We start from the raw sequence: 14,031 nt of genomic DNA, 5'->3' as shown, positions 1-14,031 counted from the left end.
AATTAAGAATAATAATGTGCTAACCTAGACCATTGCTTGCTAGAGTCAGACACAGATTAGGATATATATATATATATATATATAATATTTTTTTTTTTAATTTTGAGGGGCAAAGACTGTTCTGTCTGGATCAGGACTTAGACTTAAACACAGCCCCTCTGAAAAACCAATTGATATAGCTTCTGTTGATCCTCCTGATCACATGGACTAGGCCCAGTCAATGAGGAGTACAGAAAATATACCACAACTTGCCTTATTTTATTGTATCTAGCCAAAATGATTGAGGAAGTGGGTGAGGTAATATCTTTTATTAGAGCAACTTCTATTGGTGAGAGAGACAAACTTTACCTCACCCACCTTTAGTCTCTAATATCCTGGGACTGACATGGCTACAACAATGCTGCGTACAACTCAGAATACATTTGAAATTTGACTCCAAAGCTTTTCACACTTATTTATATGAGGAAAAAATGTAACCCGTATCATGTTAGTAAACAAAATATAGTTACTGAATTAAAACGAGATCATTTTAGGTAATGTATTTGTGGATTCCAATTTGTATCCTTTCAGCATCACACTGAATTATCTTAAGCACAGAACAAATGAACGTGTTTTACACGTTCTCACATGTCTAAGCAAATATCCACAAAAAATATCTGCACATAGTCTAGCACAAAGATTTCATTTTAGCAGTTGAATTTCTCCTTCAATTGGTTTCCTAGAAAGCTTAGCTAGAAGAAAGAGTGGAGGGACACAAACTCTATCTTTGTAAGGACAGAACATCCTGCTGATGTAAAACACTGTTTACTTCCAATTCAATTTGCTATCGAACTGTTGGGGGAAGTCTGTACACCTCCTTTAGATCCAGTAGCAGGGCCGCCCAGAGCAGGGGGCAAGTGGCGCAATTTGCCCCGGGCCCTGCAGGGGCCCCCACAAGAATATAGTATTCTATAGTATTGCAACTTTTTCTTATGGAAGGGGTCCCTGAAATTGCTTTGCCCCAGGCCCCCTGAATCCTCTGGGCGGGCCTGTCCAGTAGAAAACTAAGAAGGAACAGGGGCAATATTAAGTTTATCCCTAGATGTTTGTTTATTCTGTTTGTACATATTCTCCCAATTTCAGCACAGAAAAAGGAAAGTTTGAAGTTTTTCATTCCTGTGTAAAATATCTGCTTATGGTAGGACAGACATTACCTCTCAATAATAGTCATTGCCTTCTAGAACCCCTCTTCAGATAAATGATTACAAAACCTGCTTTGGCTAATTATCACTGTAAAGAATTTAAGAGGGAAAACAGCTCGTTTGTTTTCCTTTAGAGTAACATAATTTGTGGCAAATTAGCCAGATTCCTAAAGGATGTGGAGTTTTAAAATTGCTTAATGTGGATGATACTTTAAAGCTAGTGGATGCTTTCTGTTAAAGGTCAATCTAAGATGCTTAAAGACAGTTAAAAAATTACTTATTTACTAACTTACATCCCTTTCAAACCATACTAACACTGATGCTATGTCTACCCTGCACTTTGTCATTAAAACTTTTGTCAGTCAGGGGGGTGAAAAAGCACACCCCTGACTGACAAAAGTTTTAACAACAAAAAGCACCAGTGTGGACAGCGCTTTGTCAGTGCGAGATGTTCTCCTGCTGACAAAACTACTGCCCATCATTGGGGGTGGTTTTATTGGTGGCAGGAGAGCTCTCTCCTGCCAGCAAAGAGTGGCTATACTGCGTACCTTACAGCAACATGTCTATATCTGCACAGCTGTGCCACTCTAAGGTAAGCAGTGTACACACAGCCTAAGTGGCATTTGTAAGAAACTTTTTGGTGGATTATACCTGAAGAGTAAGTCGTATAGTTTCTAAAAGACAAGCCAACTGGTGCTGCCGTATGGTGGAAAATAAAGAGAATTTGGATGGATGTGTTATGTTGAGGGATAAAGAATGTCTATTTAAAGAAGCGAGTAGAAAATAAGAGGAAAGTTTGACATTTTTCAGAACTCAGCTGATTAGGTGTAGTGCTGTGCTTGTAAATAAAACTGGGGGGATGGTACTTAGAGTAGGAACTGTGGGCCAGATTCTCATGTTACTCCTACAAAAACCCATTGACTTGAATAGAGTTGCCTCAAGTAACTCAACGGAGATTCTGGTCTTTTGTGTGTATGTGGTTGTTGTTTGGGCCTTGGGTTTTTATACAGTTTACCTGTATTTGACTGAAACCTCTAGTGGCTAACCATAACACATTAGTTTGATGATTAGAAGAAAATGTTTTCATGTTGTTGTAGTTTTTCATTTAAATAATCATTCCAAAATATTACAGAATCACTTCTCTCTATTTTCTCCCCACTTTCTGTTGATAGAAAAGTTTCAGTGTTTCGCTAAATGTGTTACCTTTAAAAAGAAAACGCTAATTAAAAATAAGCAGTGAGCAGTCCATGTTGCATGGAACAATGAAGAGTTCAAAAGCAGTAGTACAGAACAAAACTGGCAACATTGTATACATGGGTGAAGCCTTCTTGGTTAATTTAATTAGGAAAACAGTGTTTTAGGAAAACAGACATTATTAGCACTGTGATTTAGAATTTTTCATTGAACGTTTTCACTAAATATATACAAAATGTATAATATAAAATACAAGTGTGTATTTACAGGTATGCCAGAATGTATTATATGTTATATCAACAACACTGAGTCTAGATTTATAAAACATCTGTTCTTTTGTTCCCTTTTTAATATTTTACCCTGTATTTGGGTTTTTCAAAGATTTTTTACCATTGCTTTATGTACACACAACTCTCTGGCAAATGCTATATCATTACATTTTAACATTGCATTAGTTTTCCTCAGCTGAAAAACATACGCTAATATTCACCCACATACAACTAGGACTTCGATTTAATTTTAGATTTAACATATTAAGCTAAATTTAACTGTTCAAAACACATGTAGACTAAAGACATAGTAGCATGCATCCAATGTCACTATTCTGGAGTATGCTGTCTAACTCTAGCACACTAAACTATGTTATTTTCTGCTACATGACAACTTAATTTGTACTTTATATGTTTCAACTCTAATTTACAAAGCATGCTCTACGGATCTTTGGAAAATCTGTGCATGTTGTGGTTTACTCATTTTGTAAATGATTCCAACATGAAGTTTGCGCTCCAAAAAGTAAAACTTGTTCTAGCTGCTCATAAAATTTTCCCCAGAAGTGTTTATAAAAGCTAGTAAAAAAGAAAAGCGCTCATTATTTTTGATAAATAAAAAAGGATTGAAATACATATTTTAATCACAAAGCCAGAAATATTTTGGAATAGAGTGGAAAGGGAAAGGATTTTTTTTAATGGATAAAATCTATTTTTTAAAATAACATGAATTTCAACTTACTCCATCAGCCACTTTACTTAGAGTTAAACTTTATTTTTTGCTGTGGTTAAGTGGTGGGGGGAGGAAATACACCAAGTCCCAGCAAATGTCAAACCCAGCTTTAAAATATTGGTATTTAAAGGAGGCATAATACCAATAAGTCTAAAACTATTAAGGCTTCTTAGTGAGAATATACAGGACTGTTTTATGTAGTTTTTGACAGAGAACTTAAATTAGCTCTGCAACATGGATGGTGTAACTTTTCCTGCTGCCAGGGAAAGAAATGCTGTCAAGCTCTAAGTTGTGGTGATGGCACTTAGTTTGTATGAGACTAATAAAAGGGCAAAGAGTATGCGTGTTTCTCCGATTCTAGACTTTTTTTTTTCCCCCTGGTCAGAACTTTGAAGTCTTTTTAAAGCTTTGTTCTCTTCCTCTTTGCCAGGCTAATAAAAAGAATTATTATTACTACCACATTTGTGTCTCTTGGATTTTATTTTGGCTAATGCAAGAGTTTTTACAACATGATCTTGGACAAAGGAGCAATTAGAATTAAGGAGCCTTATCCAACAATTACAGCACTTATTGCAATTATTATAGTAACTTAGTAAGTTGACGACTTACTGAGTTACCCAAATGATACATTTTTATTTTGCTTTTAAAGTTAGCAAAAGCTTAATGCTAGAGTTTTGTAATGAGCCTGTGGTAACCAGATTTGTAGTCTGAAGCCTTCGTCTGCCACGCTGTTAGCCATCAAAGGAGGCCTGTCCTACCAAGCTTTCTATTTTCACAACAGGATATCTGGTTTCTTTTATGAGGATACAGCTATGTTAATTTGGTTTAGTGGTTTGTTGGAGGTAAGCATGCTCTTCACAGCACAAACACCAAAATCCCCTTAAAGCAGTTCCTCGTTAATAGCTGGGGTCTGATTGGCAGTTTTGCATTGTAAAGTGTGATTTGGTTGGATAAATATGTTTAGTCTAGTAAGCACTTTAGTGATTGAGTGTCTGTTAATGGATAAAGGTGGATTATGGCAAAACCTCTACAGGCTGTCATTGAGCACTTAGAGTTGTGAGATGTCATGGAGGGAATGGAAAACAAACTGACACTGTGGAAAAACTCTGCAACTATAAAATATTTTAAATATTTGGTGCTAATTTTGTGCTTACATTTAAAATCATAATTCATTTGAGGAAAACAGAGAGTAGAGCAGAGACGGTATACAACACATAGATTCCTAATCTGACATTAAGAGCACATGCATGCTACACAAAGCGTTCAGAGATCTTTGAGACATTTCTTAGTACATGGCAGTTGAAAGAACCCCAAACTGGCATAAAGGGAAGTATAGAGTGGCTATTACTTTTCTCAAGAATGCACGGGAGAGCCTTTGATTGAAAATAAAAGTCAAAACACATACTTTTTTTTTCCAAGAGAGGATTTTACAAGTCAGTAAGGTTGTTTTATATTGTTCAAAGCTATTTTTAAAAGCTGTTTTCTGCAGCCATCCTCCCCGATTTAAAAAAAAAAAAAAAATTTCAGGCACTATTTTCTCCCAACCCAAAATGCAGAAATGAAGATCTTTCTCTTACTTTTAAGAAAGGTAATCTGATCCACCCTATAAACTCCCAGAAAATGTCACTTTTTCCCCTCTACTCAGGTGTACACAAGCATTTTTATGAGGTGGTAAATATCAGCTTACTCCAGGGTTCTAAATGGCCTTGAGGCCAAGTGGCAGATATTCAGGCTCTTTAGAAGAAAACGTTAAGAAAATCTTCATTTCTGGTGAGTTTTGAAACCGTTATGACTTTTTATATGGTTGCATGGTGGAGGTTTGTTTGTTTGTTTGGATTAGTGTGGAAGCATTTAAAATGACTAACAGGTGATCTACTCTACTCATGCTGGTGCAAGACTGAAATTCTTTCATATATAAATATTTTTATATAAATAAACCTAATATGCAAGTGTTTCACACATTAAAAATATTAAGACCTACTTGACTTCTGGTTTAGAAGGAGGCTATTTTCCAAGGTATTTTACTGGATCCTGTCCCCATTTTCTCCTTTATTATTCCCTTATCAAAGGCATATCCGGCTGATCCCTGCCTTACAGCTGATGTTCATCATCTGTCAGTATTGGCTCAAGTTCACAAAGCCTAAGGTTCTAGTGAAATGTTTAGAAAGGCAATAACAAGTGTTTTAGAAACCTCTCTGGCTTATTGTAAACCTACATATTTCTCACACTCTCTCGTCATATGATTAAACCTACCTAAACTAGAAGCTTGCCTTATGGTCAAATCAAGAGTAACTCTATTGACTACATCAGGACATGCTGGATTCTCCATCATTGGCCATCTTTAACTCAAGACTGGTATCTTTCTGAAAGATATGCTGTAGGTCAAACAGACGTTAAAGAGTCAATGCAGAAAATGTTGGGCTAATTTTTTGGGCCTCTGTTATGCAGGAAGGTAGACTAGATTATCATAATGGTCCTTTCTAGCCTTGAAATCTATGACTTCAAAAGTATTACACTAGTGTAACAAAGCAAAACTATAGTCTTTCAACACTCCCTCACCAGAGTATGCAACATGGTTAGATAGATCAGTGGCTCTAAACTTTTCAGACTACTGTACCCCTTTCAGGAATCTGATTTGTCTTGTGTACCCCTAAGTTTCACCTCACTTAAAAACTACTTGCTTACAAAATCAGACATAAAAATACAAAGTGTCACAGCACACTATTACTGAAATATTACTTACTTTCTCCTTTTTACCATATAATTATAAAATAAATCAGTTGGAATATAAATATTGTACTTACATTTCAGTGTATAGTATACAGAACAGTATGAACATGTCATTGTCTGTATGAAATTTTAGTTTGTAGTGACTCTTCTAGCGCTTTGTATGTAGCCTGTTGTAAAACTAGGCAAATATCTAGATGAGTTGATGTACTCCCTGGAAGACCTCTGTGTATCCCCAGGGGTACGTGTACCCTGGCTGAGGACCATTGAGATAGATCAAATTTGCTCCACTTGAATCTGAAATGTTATGGGGCAAATTTTCCCCTCCTTCAACTAGCCCCATGTTGCAAGAGTGTAACTGAGAGCAAAAGTAATTCCTAAAGACTTAATATTTCCTGTGTTTCATCTCACAACTCTTCATGCATGAGTAAGAGAGGAAATCAATCTAGCAATTACAAGTTTCATATAATACTTTAACTAGAATCCTAGATGATTTGGCAATTCAGTTTTATGTGTCTATATCAGTGAAAAAAGGGAAGGGGGCCTTCCCAGATGCACCTGGGTATCATTTATTTGTAATAATACATTTGATTATATGTCTTTCATTTTTAAAAGGGCAAATACTGCATTTTCTCAGCCCAGCACACCATGCAAGTTACCAGAAGTTTTACACCTGGGGAAACAAAGGCAAGGAGAAATTGAGTCACTTGTCCAAGAGTACAGAGCTACCGTGGCTCCACACATTAAATATGGGTCATCTTCACTGACAACCCAGGGCTCATAGCTGGTCTGATGCTCTACCCATGGCTCCATCTAATAACATCCCTTGCTATGAAAATGTGCATTAGCTGCTGCCTTAACTGGAAGCAATATTTTCAGATACTTCCTTACCAGTTTTAACTTTCAACAGTCAACTTGTGGCCTGAAGAGGACTGTGCTTTGCTGGGGAGTGGGGTCAGCATCACAGGATGGATTGATGGAGTGGGTGCCCAACCTAAGGCCCACAGGCCGTAAACTACCCACCAAAGCATTTAATAAGGCCCAGGGCCCTGCTTCAACACAATATACTAACAGCTGATTCATTAGTATTCTGTCATCATGTTTACATGATTTTAATTTACATAAGTGTGTAAATAGACAATGCTGTACATAGAAACAGCCTATCTAAATACATTCAAAACAAGCTGAACTTAAAATATAAATCAACACAGGTGACTTTAAATCTTGTTAAAATATGTAGAATCTGTTTGCCCCACACAAGGTTGTGATTAGATGTATGTGGGTCTCTTGTGTAATAAGGTTGTGCACCACTGGATTGGGGGCTGAAAAGAGGATACTGGGGAATTGTATTTATTTAGGGTCTGAGAATTCATTCGGAAGAATTGGGTAAACAGGATGAATGTTGGCAGAGATTAGGTTTGGGTAGTGGGACAGGCCCAAGATAGATTATTGGAGCAGGAGTGCAGAAGATGGGATTGAGGGGAAAATGGGAAAGAAACAGAGGGAAAGAGCAAGAGAAGTGAAAGTACCCTGGACAAACGGCAAGAGAGAAATGCTAAATAAAGCAGGAGATCTTGAATAGAATCATAGGCTAGTAGGGTTGGAAGAGACCTCAGGGGGTCATCTCGTCCAATCCCCTGCTCAAAGCAGGACCAACACCAACTAAATCATCCCAGCCAGGGCTTTGTCAAGCCAGCCCTTAAAAACTTCTAAGGATGGAGATTCCACCCCCTCCCTAAGTAACCCATTCCAGTGCTTCACCACCCTCCTAGTGAAATAGTTTTTTTCCTAATATCCAACCTAGACCTCCCCCACTGCAGCTTGAGACCATTGCTTCTTGTTCTGTCATCTGCCACCACTGAGAACAGCCTAGCTCCATCCTCTTTGGAACCCCCCTTCAGGTAGCTGAAGGCTGCTATCAAATCCCCCCTCACCCTTCTCTTCTGCAGACTGAACAAGCCCAGTTCCCTCAGTCTCTCCTCATAAGTCATGTGCCCCAGCCCCCTAATCATTTTCATTGCCCTCTGCTGGACTCTCTCCAATTTGTCCACATCCCTTCTGTAGTGGGGGGACCAAAACTGGATGCAATACTCCAGGTGTGGCCTCAGCAGTGCCGAATAGAGGAGAATAATCACTTCCCTCAATCTGCTGGCAGTGCTCCTACTAATACAGACCAATATGCCATTGGCCTTCTTGGCAACAAGGGCACACTGCTGACTCATATCCAGCTTCTCATCCACTGTAATCCCCAGGTCCTTTTCTGCAGAACTGCTTCTTAGCCAGTCAGTCCCAAGACTGTAGTGGTGCATGGGATTCTTCCGTCCTAAGTGCAGAACTCTGCCCTTGTCCTTGTTGAACCTCATTAGATTTCTTTTGGCCCAATTCTCCAATTTGTCTAGGTCACTCTGGACCCTATCCCTACCCTCCAGCATATCTACTTCTTCCCCCAGCTTAGTGTCATCTGTGAACTTGCTGAGGGTGCAATTAATCCCATCATCCAGATCATTAATAAAGATGTTGGGGGGGGGAAACAGCCCTAGAACCAATCCCTGGGGCACTCCGCTTGATACCATATAGTCCATTCATCCAATCCGTATTTCTTTAGCTTGTTGGTAAGAATACTGTGGGAGACTGTATCAAAGCTCAATATATATCACATCCACTGCTTTCCTCATATCCACAGAGCCAGTTATCTCATCACAGAAGGTAATCAGGTTCGTCAGGCATGACTTACCCTTGGTGAATCCATGTTGACTGTTTCTGATCACCTTCCTCTCCTCCAAGAGCTTCAAAATGGATTCTTTGAGGACCTGCTCCATGATTTTGTGAGGGACTGAAGTGAAGCTGACTGGTCTGTAGTTCCCCGGGTTCTCTTTCTTCCCTTTTTTAAATATGGGCACTATATTTGCCTTTTTCCAATCATCTGGGACCTCCTGCAATCGCCACAAATTTTTAAAGATAATAGCCAATGGCTCTGCAATCACATCAGCCAACTCCCTCAGCGTCCTTGGATGCATTAGATCTGCACCCAGGGACTTGTGCGTGTCCAGCTTTTCTAAGTAGTCCTTAAGCTCTTCTTTCACCACTGAGGGCTGCTCACCTCCTCCCCATACTGTGTTGCCCAGTGCAGCAGTCTGGGAGCTGACCTTGTCTATGAAGACTGACGTAAAAAGAACATTGAGTACTTCTGCTTTTTCCACCTCATCTTTCACTGTTGCCTCCCTCATTCAGTAAGGGTCCCATACTTTCCCTGACCACCTTCTTGTTGCCAACATACCTGTAGAAACCCTTCTTGTTACCCTTCATATCCCTTGCTAGGTGCAACTCCAATTGTGCCTTGGCCTCCCAGATTACATCCCTGCACGCTCTAGCAATATTTTAATACTCCTCCCTAGTTATCTGTCCAAATTTCCATATCTTGTAAACTTCCTTTTTGAGTTTAATCTCACCGAAGATTTCACTGTTAAGCCAAGCTTGTCGTCTGCCATATTTGCTATTCTTTCTGCACATCTGGATGGTTTGTTCCTGTGCCCTCAATAAGTCTTCTTTAAAATACAGTCAGCTCTTCTAGACTCCTTGTCCTCTCATATTAGCCTCTCAGGGGATCCTGCCCATCAGTTCCCTAAGGGAATGTAAATCTACTTTTCTGAAGTCCAGGGTCTGTATTTTGCTACTCTCCTTTCTTCCTTTTGTCAGAAGGACGAACTGAACTCAACCATCTCATGGTCACTGCTTCCTAGGTTGCCACCCACTTCTACTTCCCCTACCAATTCTTCCTGTTTGTAAGCAGCAGGTCAAGAGGAGCATGGACCGTAGTTGCTTCCTCCAGCACTTGTACTAGGAAGTTGTCCCCAACACTCTCCAAAAACTTCCTGGATTGTCTGTGCATTGCTGTATTGCTCTCCCAGCAGATGTCAGGGTGACTGAAGTCCCCAATTAGAACCAAGGCCTGTGATCTGGAAACTTCAGTTAGTTTTCCAAAGAAAGCCTCGTCTACCTCATCCTCCTGGTCTGGTGGTCTATAGCACATGCCCACCATGACATCATCCTTGTTGCTCTCTCTTCTAAACTTAACCCAAAGACTCTCAACAGGCTTTTCTCCAGTTTCATACTGGAGCTCTGAGCAATCATACCACTAATAGAGAGAACAGAATAGGGAACAGCATGACAGAACATGAGGGAACATAGAGTGGGAAAGAGACAAGTGGAAAAACACAGGCAGATAGGGCAGAAAAAGAAATAGAGATGTTCTTTGAGGAATGACAAAACAACAGCAAAGAGGACACAGTAAATTTCAATGTTATCTTGTGCAAGGAAGGATTGGTTCCAAATTATGACATCAGACCCAGTCTTTGTGTATATGAGACTTTTTGGTCTGGTATAAAGGAGGGTCAGGAGACATGGCTGGGAGGTAGGCATTAACAATTAGTCCTCTGACTTTATATAGAATATACCGATAATTTGCTTTTATGTATTTTAAAAAACATATAATCCCATTGTTGACACTTTTTTTTAGAATGGATTATTATATTATGTTGTCTGATGGAAAATACATGAGTCCGTCTGGGGTCTAGGGTTTTTGCTGCATCCATGTTGGTGTGTAAAAGGGATGCCAATAACTTTATCAATTTAAAAAAAAAGATTTTAAAAGTAATTTCAGGTGCTTCAACTATATCTGAATTCTCGTGCCAGTTTTAATAGTTTTTAACAGTCACATTTTCCTAAATTTTTTTAAGGGTGGGATTTTCAGAAGCATTGAACTCAGTGGGGTCAGATTTAGGCCAGTGCTGAGCATTTCTGAAGAAACCCACCCTAAATGTTTTTGTCTCCTCTTTGCTGTGTGACAAACCACACCCACCCACCCATCCACCCAAAAGGATGAAAAAGGACTGACTGATTAAAAGGGAAACAGAGAAAATATCTCTACACAAAATACTATCAGATACACAAAGTAATAAAACTAGAAAAAAGACACATTTTCTTTAATCTTTCTTGGTAATAGTACTTTGAAATGTTTTAACAATGGTAAGTTTAAAAAAAATGAGACCAAAATGTGTCTATAAATATGAGGCAGGATTCCTAGTTGTTGTGATATGTATTAGTTTATTTTGGTCTAAAACCTTGTCACGGTTACTTTTCATGCCTCTCCACAGTACCACACTTCTTTTGTTTGCCTAACGGCCTGCACTTCTGCTTCAGATTTGTGAATGAACAATCGATCATATTAAAATACATTAAACTTTCACAAATACTCAGCAGCCATCCAGCCTACGTGAGCAGTCAATAAGACCCCACATATAACACATTAAATCGTCTGCTTTTATGCTATGGGAGCAGCACTTCTTGTATTTAGCCATCAGATGCCTGTTTGAGATAGATGAGAAATGACTTGGTGGTCTCAGTCCAACTCCAACCAGACAGGTGTCCAGATCATAAAACTCCCCACCATAATTGGCACTAATTGGCATCCCTGTCAGCAGACTAGCCAACGACTGTATAGGAATGGAGACTGAACAGCTTCTCTCATAGCCTAGAGGTGGTTCCAAATCCAGGAGTGTGGGTGGCCCATTGATAGGGAAGTTTGAGTTCTTTTGTTTTTTTTTTACTGCTGTTTCTTATGCTATATCTTTTCTAGGGATACACAGAAAAATTCTGTTTCTAGGAATTTCATAAACTATAAAAAAAATTTAAAAAGTGCGTCACTTTGGAGGGATTTTTGGAAACCATGAGTGAAACAGAGGTCTCACTGAAGTCAGTAGCAAAAGTTCCATTGACTTTAATGGGGCCAGGATTACAACCAATATTTTTAAAGATGCTCTTATCAAAGAGGTTTGGGACAAGACTGTTTGAAAAGTTTGTAGGAAGACAAGATAAGGTAATTAGTGCCATCTTTGCTGCCTAGTTAGGACCCAATCCTGAAACTTGTTCCACATAGGGAAAACAAATTGCAGACTTGGGCTCTTAAAGTCCCTTCATATTTGAATGTGTGAGTGAACAGCAAAAAATGTATAGCAATAGCAAAAATATAATCAAAATAGAAAAAAATCAGTATATCTCTTAATGGCCTTAAAGACTGTGTTCACAAATATTGCTAGGGATTTGTCATAAATAAATGGAACATTGTGCCCTCAGCTTAGCTAAGAGATTTATCACAAATAACATACCATGGAAATACAATTGGTACAAACCTGCTTAAAGAGCTCCTTTGTAAACAGCTGAAACTCCCATGTGTCATAAAATGGGAAACTAGAAATGTATAAATATTGCAGATACAGGGCCAGATACTATGGTGCCTTGCACCTTATACAGTCATTTATACCAGTGCAGAGTGTCTATCTAAATGGGCAGGTTAATGATTTACATGCACTTTGCACTGATGTAAATACCTACATACAGTTCAGGGCAATGGAGATCCTGGCCCATAATGCTGAACTACATACACCCTGAAAGATAAATGTTCTTCTACATCTATATCATTTATTCTTGCAAGTCTACATATTTTTTTCTTTCCCAGTGATTGTTTTTTAAAGAAGAAAGTCTTCTCTTTGACTTTTATGTCCTCTCTTGCATAGGAGCTCTTGACAAACTGGGGGGAAATGTAGGTTACGTAACATGCCTGTGGAAAAATAGATATGAGGTTTTTTTTTTATGAAAAACAAAAATAGGGTAAAGTCAGATGGGCATATGCTTTGTACATCTCCCAAGTGCTATCTGAAGAGCACCGTACAAAAACAAAGCTTGGTCAAGAGGAAGCAGCTGCAAGGGTGATATAGAGCCTTTTCTCATAAACAAAGAGCACCAACAAATCTGTTTGAGCATGAATATTAGATTTGCCGAGTTCTGCTGACATCACTATGGGAGATAAACATATTACAAGGAGTGGAACAGCTTGTTGTTTGAGAGGTTGCCAGATGAGATAAGTGAGTGGTAAAGTGGCAAATGAACACAGGGTGCCCATCTTGACAACCTCGGATGTGGTTGCTGGTTGTGAGTTAGTGAAGTGTCATATCGAACATAACTAATCTGGAACAAGTGAATAAAAATGAACTAAGGCCTTTGCTATAAGGGAAAAAAAGAAGTTCAAACAGCTGCTTCCATCTGGGAACTATGTGAAAGTGTTGTACAGCTGTACAAAAATAAACAGCTTAAAATTCTGCACAGCCTACTGCTCCATTTACATTCTTTCCCAATCTTTCCCCTTGTTAAGCTGTAATCTTGCTTCTAATTATATTTTATCAATCTATTGTTTATGCAACTCTAGCTTAAACTGCAAACCTATTCAAACAAAAATAAACTCATAATTAGTTGTCTTCTCCCCAAACTCCCCCCACATCCTTTTGTATTAGCAAGTGCATCATTATCAGACCCTTGGTGGGGAGGGAACGCAGTCAGTTTACATGGTGCCCTTTTGGCAGCAAAGAATAAAAAAATTGTAGCTGTATAATGTGATTTACCAGCTCTGGGGCTCCGGGGTCTACACTTCCATAAATATAAGTGACAAATTATCAATAAATCATTCCTGGGTCTACCATATTGCATAATGTTTGTTGAAACCCAGTTCTAATAAATATAAGAATCACCTTTTTTAGCCAAAGCATAAGAAACAAAGATGACAGCGATTACAAACAGAAGTGAAAAATGAGAAATAAGCACCCTGGAAAGTAATGAGCTTTTTTGCCCTAGCATCCTTGGTGTTGTTGGCCTCTGGAAAAAAAATGTGTCTTACTGCAAGCATGCTCTCCAATATCAGTTATTAGTCATTGTGTACAAAATAAATTGCATGTCATATATTTCTGACAAGGTGAGGTGTTAACAACTAATTCCTGACCTCTGAAGAAATCATTCTGATTTTTTTTCATTATGTGAGGATAATCTTTTTCAGAATCAATAGAACTCAGGCAAAATTAATTCAGCACAAGGAGATTTGTGC

This window comes from Mauremys mutica, chromosome 5 (assembly GCF_020497125.1).
Source record: "Mauremys mutica isolate MM-2020 ecotype Southern chromosome 5, ASM2049712v1, whole genome shotgun sequence".
Lineage (NCBI taxonomy): Eukaryota > Metazoa > Chordata > Testudines > Geoemydidae > Mauremys > Mauremys mutica.
Note: the sequence above shows the minus strand (reverse complement) of the source record.